The sequence below is a fragment of the Juglans microcarpa x Juglans regia genome, chromosome 8D, assembly GCF_004785595.1.
Source record: "Juglans microcarpa x Juglans regia isolate MS1-56 chromosome 8D, Jm3101_v1.0, whole genome shotgun sequence".
NCBI classification, from domain to species: domain Eukaryota; kingdom Viridiplantae; phylum Streptophyta; class Magnoliopsida; order Fagales; family Juglandaceae; genus Juglans; species Juglans microcarpa x Juglans regia.
Window position 1 is genome coordinate 11,534,341 of NC_054608.1, and position 10,417 is coordinate 11,544,757.

General features: G+C 36.2%; 3 long non-coding RNA genes across 5 annotated transcripts; 1 reads left to right on the top strand and 2 right to left on the bottom strand.

Annotated features, from left to right (window-relative positions):
• Positions 1 to 14: 14 nt before the first annotated feature.
• LOC121242788 lies at positions 15 to 292 on the top strand. The gene is made up of 2 exons (XR_005935975.1): positions 15 to 60; positions 95 to 292. It is a non-coding gene; the product is annotated as an uncharacterized LOC121242788 (long non-coding RNA).
• A 707-nt stretch (positions 293 to 999) lies between these two features.
• On the bottom strand, positions 1,000 to 2,337 carry LOC121242784. The gene is made up of 2 exons (XR_005935969.1): positions 2,302 to 2,337; positions 1,000 to 1,352 (listed from the first exon to the last, which is right to left on the bottom strand). It is a non-coding gene; the product is annotated as an uncharacterized LOC121242784 (long non-coding RNA).
• Positions 2,338 to 4,162: 1,825 nt separating this feature from the next.
• Positions 4,163 to 10,113, bottom strand: LOC121242785. 3 transcript variants are annotated; one of them, XR_005935972.1, is made up of 3 exons: positions 9,604 to 10,113; positions 5,239 to 5,324; positions 4,163 to 5,097 (listed from the first exon to the last, which is right to left on the bottom strand). It is a non-coding gene; the product is annotated as an uncharacterized LOC121242785 (long non-coding RNA). The 3 variants fall into 3 exon arrangements; XR_005935971.1 differs by lacking the exon at positions 9,604 to 10,113 and adding an exon at positions 6,360 to 6,635; XR_005935970.1 differs by lacking the exon at positions 9,604 to 10,113 and having other exon boundaries at positions 5,239 to 5,530.
• Between the last annotated feature and the right edge of the window lie 304 nt (positions 10,114 to 10,417).

Consider the following 10,417-nt stretch of genomic DNA (forward strand, 5'->3'; position numbering starts at 1 on the left):
AGACGCAGAGGAGAAAAAAAAAAAACAAAATCAAGTAGTCTTAGCTCAAACCCATTTCATGTCATTGCCTGACACCCCAGAATTATTTATTCAGGCCACGCAGATGCAGCCTGACAATACACACAATGTAGATAAACAAATGAAAAGAAAGTGGGAAATTGAGAAGCAGAACAGAACATAAACAAAATCACAAAGCCTTAGCTCAAACCCATTTTATGCCATTGCCTGACCCCTTTGAATTATTTATTCAAACCACGCAAAATGCAGCCTGGCAATACACACAAAGTAGATACGCAAATGAAAACCATGTCGGAAACTGAGAAGCAGAAGAGAACATAAAGAACGCCTTAGCTCAAACCCATTTCATGGCATGGCATGATCCCTTGAAATTATTCATTTAGGCCACCCAGATGCAGCCTGACAATACACAACGTAGATAAACACATGAAAAGCATGTGGAAAATTGAGACGCAGAGGAGAAAAAAGAAACAAAATCAAGTAGTCTTAGCTCAAACCCATTTCATGTCATTGCCTGACACCCCAGAATTAAATATTTATTCTACGCAAATGCAGCCTGACAATACACACAACATAGATAAGCAAATGAAAAGCAAGAGGGAAATTAAGCAGCAGAAGAAAACATAAAGAACAAAATCACGTAGCCTTAGCTCAAACCCATTTCATGGCATTGCATGACCCCTTAGCTCAAACCCACCCAGATGCAGCCTGACAATACACGCAATGTAGATAAACACATGAAAAGCGTGTGGAAAATTGAGAAGCAGAAGAGAACAAAAACAAAAAAAAAAAAACAAAATCAAGTACTCTTAGCTCAGACCCATTTCATGGCATTGCCTGACCCCCCAGAAGTGTTTATTTAATCTACGCAAATGCAACTTGGCAATACACAGTACACAACATAGATAAGCAAATGAAAAGCATGAGGGAAATTGAGTGGCAGAAGAGAACAAAAAGAGCGTTTCAGCTCAAACCCATTTCAAGTCATTGCCTGACCCCTTGAAATTATTTATTTAGGCCACACAGATGCAGCCTGACAATGCAGATAAAGAAATGAAAAGACTGAAATTGAGAAGCATAAGAGAATATAAAGAGCAAAATCACGTAGCCTTGGCTCAAAAACCCATTTCGTGCGTTGCCTGAACCCTTGGAATTATTTATTTAGGCCAACAAGATGCAGCCTGACAATACACACAATGTAGATAAACAAATGAAAAGCACGTGGGAAATTAAAGAAGCAGAAGAGAACAAAAAGAACAAAATCAAAGCTCAAACCCATTTCATGGCATTGCCTGCCCCCTTGGAATTATTTATTTAGGCCACGCAGATGCATCCTGACAATACACCCAATGTAGATAAACAAATGAAAAGCATGTGGGAAATTGAGAAGTAGAAGAGAAAATAAAGAACAAAATCACAACCCATTTCATGGAATTGCCTGACCCCTTGGAATTATTTATCTAGGCCATGCAGATGCAGCCTGACACTACACACAAAGTATACAAGCAAATGAAAAGCATGTGGGAAATTTGAGAATAACAAGAGAACATAAAAATAAAATTAAAAAAAAAAATAAATTGTGTAGCCCTAGCTCAAACCCATTTCATGGCATTGCATGACCCCTTGAAATTATTTATTAGCCCAAGCAGATGTAACCTGACAATAAATGTATATAAACCAATGAAAAGCGTGTGGGAAATTTACAAGCAGAAGAGACCATAAAAAATAATCACATAGCCTTAGCTCAAACCCATTTCATTGCCTGACCCCTTTGAATTATTTATTTAAACCATGCCTGACAGTACATATAAAGTAGATAAGCAAATGAACAGCATGTGGAAAATTGTAAAGTAGGAAATTGAGAAGCAGAAGCAAAGAACATAATCACGTAGTCTTAGCTCAAACAGCTCAAAACCCATTTCATTGCATTGGATGACCCCTTCAAATTTTTATTTAGGCCACGCAGATACAGCCTGACAATACACACAATGTAGATAAGCAAATGAAAAGCATGTGGAAAATTGCGAAGCAGAAGAGAACATAAAGAACAAAATCATGTAGCCTTAGCTCAAACCCATTTCATTGCATTGCCTGACCCCTTGGAATTATTTATTTAAACCACGAAAATGCAGCCTGACAATAGACAGGATGTAGATAAGCACATGAAAAGCATGTGGGAAATTGAGAAGGCAGAAGAGAACATAAAGAACGCCTTAGCTCAAACCCATTTCATGGCATTGCATGACCCCTCGAAATTATTTATTTAGGCCACACAGATGCAACCTGACAATACACACAATGTAGATAAACAAATGAAAAGCTCGTGGGAAATTGAGAAGCAGGAAGAGAACATAAAGAACACATAAGCTAAAACCCATTTCCTGGCATTTCCTGACAACCTGGAATTATTTATTTAGGCCACGCAGATGCAGCCTGCCAATACAATGTAGATAAACAAATGAAAAGCATTTGGGAAATTGAGGAGCAGAAGAGATCACAAGGAACAAACTGTAGCCACGCAGATGCCGCCTGTCAATACACAAGTATATAAACAAACAAAAAGCATGTGGGAAATCAAGAAACAGAAGAGAACATAAACAACAAAATCGCATTCTTAGCTCAAACCCATTTCATGGCATTGCATGACCCCTTAAAATTATTTATTTAGGCTATGCAGATGCAACCTGACAATACAGTGTAGATGAACAAATGAAAAGCATGTGGAAAATTGAGAAGCAAAAGAGAACACAAAGAACAAAATTACGTAGCCTTAGCTCAAACCCATTTCATGGCATTGCCTGACCCCTTGGAATTATTTATTTAAACCACCCAAATGCAGCCTGACAATAGACGCAAAGTAGATAAGCGAATGAAAAGCATGTGGGAAATCGGGAAGCAGAAGAGAACATAAAGAACAAAATCACGTAGGCTTAGCTCAAACCCATTTCACGGCATTGCATGACCCCTTGGAATTATTTATTTAAACCGCGCAAATGCAACCTGACAATACACATTGTAGATAGACAAAAGCAAGACTAATCAATAGAATGTAGGAAATTGAGTAGCAAAAGAGAACAAAAATCACAAAGCCTAAGTTCAAACCCATTTCATGAAATTGCATGACCCCTCCCCTTCTTAAGCCCTTAACATATAAACCTCTTAAAACCGAAGGCATCAAATTAAGAGTCAAACCATCAAGACCAGCAAATATACAAGCACAAAGTTTCTCCTTTATTTAATTAGGATCTCTTTAAAATATTAGGATTTCAAATCACGAGATACAGTGAGCTTATAATCACACATACCAGTCAAACATTATTACCCAAGATAAAGAATGCGGGGTTTCCATGAAAGATCTAACTTCGAAAACTTAACTCTTACTCGAAAATGCGGAAGAGGAAATCCAAACATACACTTTCACTGCATTTAGGGAGGACCTGTTAACGCATCCAACTCTAACTAGTTCGGGAATTGATTAAAAATGCACATTACAAATGCCACTTTTTCAAATACACCGTGACTTATAATTAAACTTAACAAGCCAGCCGTGGAGAAAGTAATGGATAGATGATATCTTAATACCACTGTAGAAGAAACCCACCATGGAGAAAGTAAAAGGACAGATATATATTTGTATTCCTGTACAAAGAAAACCAAATTGATCTTGCCGAACAAACATTGCTCGAAGGGAAAAGGTTGTGAAGCACCAACCATAAATAAATCAAATAAGGAACATCATTGTGACATCACAGCAAAAGTGGAATAATAAAGGAAAAATAACAGTTCTGGATTTCAAATCACATGATACAGTGAGCTTATAATCACACGTGCCAGTCCAACATTATTACCCAAGATCAAGAATGCAGGGCTTCCATGAAAGATCTAACTATAAAAACTTAACTCTTACTCGAAAATGCGGAAGAGGAAATCCAAACATACGCTTCCACTGGCATTTAGAGAACCCGTTAACGCATCCAACTCTAACTAGTTCGGGAATTGATTAAAAATGCACAATACAAATGCCACTTTTTCAAATACACCATCACTTATAATTATACTTATAATTATACTTAACATGCCAGCTGTGGAGAAAGTAATGGACAGATGATATCTTAATACCCCTGTAGAAGAAACCCGCCGTGGAGAAAGTTAAGGACAGATATGTATTTGTATTCCTGTATAAAGAAAACCAAATTGATCTGGCCGAACAAACATTGCTCGAAGGGAAAAAGTTGTGAAGCACCAACCGTAAATAAATCAAATAAGGAACATCATTGTGACATCTCAGCAAAAGTGGAATAAAGAGAAGGAAAAATAACAGTTTTCTTGTTTCTGCAGGCACTTAAGAGGAACTTATTTGCGCTTATGGTTTCCAAGCAAGTCAAACCATAGTGTAGTTTTAATCCTGTAGAAGGCACCATATTGATCAGGACAAGAAATCATAGCTGGAACCAACTGCAGTAGAAGTTGTAGCACGACTCCAAATTCTACGAGATACACCATATACTAAACAGGTTTGCGGTCGAGGGGGAAAATATGACTAGACTTATATGCGACAAGTGAGAGCAGAAAAAATAACCGGTGCCTTGCTTCTATGGGATCGTGCAATCCAGACGATAAACAAGGCCCTCTGATCTCAAACGTTAAAATGCCCAAGCAAATGTGATATGAGGATAGGAACAAATAATAGTTCCCCTTGCTTCTGTAGCTCCTACGCATTTTGAAGGAAAAAGAAATATAAGAATAAACTCTGTTGCTCAAATCACAAGAATAACCATGACGAATTCAATGTCTCATGGACCTATCAGGAACATAGTTTCAAACACCTTGCTCGTCAGATTCCTTAGTATTTCGAGTGCACTTGATCGAGACTTCCGTATCGGAAAAACACAAGCGATAATCAGAAGGATATATATATATATATATATATATATATATATATATACCCATAGGTAACTTGGTGCTGAAATGTGTCCAGAACTGTGAAAGCTTTGGACCAGTACTAAACTTGATTGGACACATAAGAAATCAGAACTCATTGACTTCCCTAACCAAGATAAAGATGAATAAACCAAAAACCTGGTTTCTGAATGCCATAAGACAATTTTCCCTCCAATTTCACTAACCAAGAGTGATGTAAGCAAATATTTGAGGTTCTGATTTGCAGGCACAAATCATAATAAGCCTAACTCATCAATTGAAGACGAATAAACCAAAAACCTGGTTTCTGGTTTTCCCTCTATATAAACCAAGAATGAATGCCATAAAACGATTTTCCCTCAGCAGCTATAACCAAGTCACAAACTCTGAAATTACCGACCAAAAAGAGTATTAGATTACAAACAAAATCATGCAATAAATTAAAATTGTATATTCCCCTATGATATCTAGGGGAATATATGGGGAAGGAGATAAAATGAAAATTTAATAATAATGAAATAGTTTAAATTAAGATGTTTTATTGAATTTTAGAAAATGAGACAAAAAGTTGAATAAAAATATATTATAAAGTTACAATTTGAAATTTGAAAAAGTTGGGAAAAGTTGTAAAAATTAGGATTAGATGAAATATTTGAAATTGAAAAGTGTTTCTGTTTTGAGTGATATTCGAGAAGAAAATTGGGAGAAATTTTGAGATGAGATGGCTTGTGTTCCCAAATGACACCTAAGACAAGAAAATGCAAACCCAACGCCACAAAATGATAAAGAAATAGTATCAAAACAAGCCCCTAGGAACTACCAATGAGATGGTTTCAAACATTATCCCCACCAGGTATCCATAAGGATTTCATAAATTATCTATAAAACCACAAATACTAGAATATGGAAGAGAAGAACATGGCAATACAACAAGACACTACAACATAGAAACGAGCATCACATGAAAGTGGAAATCCAATTCTTGCTCGCATTGAATTCCTTGCAAAATTTCACTGAAAGAGACAAAAATCCAAGCTCTATTTCATGGTAGTTGTGAAGTAAAGGAATGTAATTGTAAAAGAAACAGATGAAAAGAAAAGCAATAGTATTCAAAAGCATGTAAAGATTAAGAAGCAGAGCAGAACATACACAGTGTAGATAAACAAATGAAAAGCAAGACTACTCAAAAACATGTAGGAAATTGAGAAGCAGAAGAGAAGATAAAAGATAAAATCATGTAGGCTAGCTCAAACCCATTGCATGACCCCTTGTTAAGCCCTAGACGAAATAGCCTCTTAATACCGGCATCAATTACAAGGCAAACCAGCAAGAAATGCATGTACAAGCAGAAAATTTCTCCTTTTTTTAATTCAATTTTCTTTACAGTTTTAAGAGCTCAAATCAGGAGAGATCACACGTACCAGTTAAACATTATCACCCAAGATCAAGAATGGGGGACTCCATGAAAGATGCAACTTCGAAAGGAAATCCAAACCTACACTTTAATGGAATTTAGACAAAACACGTTAAAGCATCTGACTTTAACTGGTTCTGGAATGGATTAATCATTCACAACAGAAACGCCACTTTTTTTAAATACCAAGAGACTTTAAATTAATTCAAGGATTATCGTGGCTGACGGAGATAGATTTATTTGTACCCCACTAGAAGAAACCCGCAGCAGAGAAAGTAAAGAACAGCTATATATTTAAACTCCTCTAGAAGAAACAAAATTGATCTAGACAAACAAGCTTTGCTCGAACCCAACACAGTAAATAACAGTTTTCTTGTTTCTGCAGACACTGGGAGGAACTTATTTGGCCTCATGGTTTCCAAGCCAGTCAACCATAAAGCAAAAGTCAGCGATACAAATTGCAAGCCAGCCAACCGTAGTTTGAATCATAGTTTTAACCCTGTGGTTTCCAAGGCAGTCAACCATAAAGCAAAATTCAGTGTTGCAGATTTGCAAGCCAGCCAGCCAACCGTGGTGTGTTTCAGTTTTAATCCTGTAGAAGGGGCACCATATTGATCAGGACCAAAAAATACTTCGCTGGATCGTATACTAAACAGATTTACTGTTGAAGTGTGAATATGAATTGACCGGAATGTGAAATAGAGCAGATAAATAACCGTCGCCTTGCTTTTCTGCAATCGTGCAATCCAGGTGATAAAGCAACCGCTCTTAAACGTTAAAAAGCCCAAGCAAATGTGACATGATGATAGGAAAAACTAGAGTTCCCTTGCTTCTGCAGCTCCTACGCAGTGGATTTTGAAGGAAAAAATAAACATAAGAATAGGGCTCTGTTGCTCAAATCACAAGAAAAACCCTGATGAATTCAACAGCCTTGTGGATCAGGAACATAGTATTTCATGCACTCAATCGAGAATTCCATATTAGAAAACCACAAGCAATATTCACAAGAATATATTGAAGCATAGGTTACTTGGTGCTGAAATGCATCGAGAATTGTGGAAGCTTTGGACACGTAAGAAGAATTACCTAACCAAGAATGATGTAAGCAAATATCGGTTGTGATTTGCAGACACAAACCTTTGAAAGCCTAACTCATGTCAATCAAAGATGAATAAACCAAAAACCTGTTTTTCAATGCCATAAGACGATTTGCCCCCGACAGCCATAACCATATCACAAACTCTGACAAATTGGCATCCAAAAAGGAAATTATGTTACAAACAAAAATGACCAAAGCCGTCAGCAAATCATAGAATAAGTTATAAATATATATTCCTCTTAAAATCGGAGGCCTAAGAGAAGAAAATGCAAATCCAATGCCACAAAATGAACCAAGAAAAATTATCGAAACATGCAGAAAGACTTCATGCCAAATGCCGGAGTCATGAAAGATATATCAATGAGGTAAATATCAACATATTGTTTAAAGATGAGGAAAAATTGGCAGGATTGATTTGAGGTATATATACTCATATTGGATTTCCTTTCTTCCGCATTAACCACGAGGTAAATATTCGTATTGCTGAAATTAACACTTGTAAGAATAAGAAACCACATCCAATAAAAAATACAAGAATTTCAAAACCAATCATCAATAAACACAACCCAAAAGTATTATATGAATCTGTCAGTCTTTCTCCAAAGCATCAAGCCGGATATGCGGGAAGCATAACTGCAAAAAACAAAAAAGGGAAAAACTTAACCGTTACCATCAGGAATCGATTTTTCTTCATCGACAACATCATCATTAGAAAACCATCACCAACGATGACAAGTATTGAAAGAAAATCTCAATCTTTAGGTTAGGTTTGGATAGTAAGTTGAGATAAGATTTAGATGAAAGCTTTATAAAATATTATTACAATATTATTTTTTAATATTATTATTGTTTTGAGATATGAAAAAATTAAATTATTTATTATATTTTGTGTAGAAATTTTAAAAAATTATAACAATTATATTAAATGATATGAGTTGAGATCAACTGAATCCAAACAGCACCTTAATGAAAAAGAAAATTCCATTTCAACCAACAGACAACGTAATTTGGAGACAAATCCAGATTTGACAAAGAAGATGATGGACGATGCATCAAGGAAAAACTAACACGAAGAAAATCACATCCTTTCAAAAATGCAAGATTCTGAAACGATCCATCAAAAGACACAACCCAACAGCATAATATAAATCCGAACAATTATGAAACCATCGCTTTCTCCATTGCATTAGGATGGATAAGCAAGAAGCAAAAAAAGAATTAACGATACCTTCTGAAATCACTTTTCTTCATCGACAAACGATATCTTAAGAAAACCATCACCCACGGTAACTATTGAAGGAAAACAAGAAACACAGAAACCTTTATCGTTACCATCTGAAATCAATTTTCTCCATCCATAAACGATATCTTAAGAAAACCATCAACAATGGTAAGTGTTGAAGGAAAATCCGAATCTTTAACGGTAAAGAAAATCCTTCCCTTTCAGCCAACGGCCAACGCAATTAGAAGAGAAAACCCAGATTTCGCAGCGGAGATGATCGGCGATGCATCAAAAAACCTAACACGAAGAAGCTCATATCCTTTCAAGAATTCAAGAATTTCGAAACCAATGGTCAATAAAAACACAACCCAACAGAACGACTATGAAACCATTGCTCTTCTCCATATCATAAGGATGGATAAGCAAGAAGCAAAAAAGAATTACCGATACCTTCTGAAATCACTTTTCTTCATCGACAAACGATATCATAAGAAAACCATCACCCACGGTAACGATTGAAGGAAAACAAGAAACACAGAAACCTTTATCGTTACCATCTGAAATCAATTTTCTACATCGATAAACGATATCTTAAGAAAACCATCAACAATGGTAAGTGTTGAAGGAAAATCCGAATCTTTAACGGTAAAGAAAATTCTTCCCTTTCAGCCAACGGCCAACGCAATTAGAAGAGAAAACCCAGATTTCGCGGCGGAGATGATCGGCAATGCATCAAAAAACCAAACACGAAGAAGCTCATATCCTTTCAAGAATTCAAGAATTTCGAAACCAATCGTCAATAAAAACACAACCCAACAGAACGACTATGAAACCGTCGCTCTTCTCCATAGCATTAGGATGGATAAGCAAGAAGCAAAAAATATTACCGACACCATCGACAAACGATAAGTATTGAAGGAAAATCCGAACCTTTAACGGGAAAGAAAATTCTTCCCTTTCAGCCAAAGGACAACGCAATCAGAAGAAAAAGCCTGGATTTCACATCAAAGATGATCGGCGATGCAACAAAAAACCTAACGCAAAGAATACCACATCCTTTCAAAAATTCAAGAATCTCGAAACCAATCCTCAATAAAAGCACAATCCAAAAGCATAATATAAATCCGAACGGCTATGAAACCGTCGCTCTTCTCCGCAGAATTGGAACGGATGCGCAAGAAACATAAAACCATCACCGAAGTATTGGAAGAAATCTATAACGAAAAAAAAACCTTCCCTTTCAGTTAACGGACAAAATAATTAGGAGAAAAGAACCCGGATTTCACAAGGAAGATGATCGGAGTCGCACCACAAGGCACAAAGCCCAACACGAAGATCTTCCCCAATACGGATCTTATACCTAAAAACCTAAAACGGAAGAAACCAAAAAGTTAGAACTACGAGGATCTGAATGGGGAAGAGGTGGGTATTTATAGATAATGTGGGGAGTCGGTCAGGAAAGGCGGTGGAAACACGTAATTGTATCCCAAGTCGGTTAATACTACTTTATAATAGCTGTTCAGTTACGCGTCGTCAAATCTTGTGCCGTAATTTTTGCAACTTCTACGCAATGTTTAAAATAAACAAATGAAATAATCTATCAAAAAAATAAAAAATAAACAAATAAAAAAATTTAGTAGATTTCCATCGTTACCCTTCTCATCCCGCGTTTCTATTGTGTTTTTTAAGAGTAGATATAATTTTTTTTTATGAAAAATAATAACACACATTACTTTTTACACAT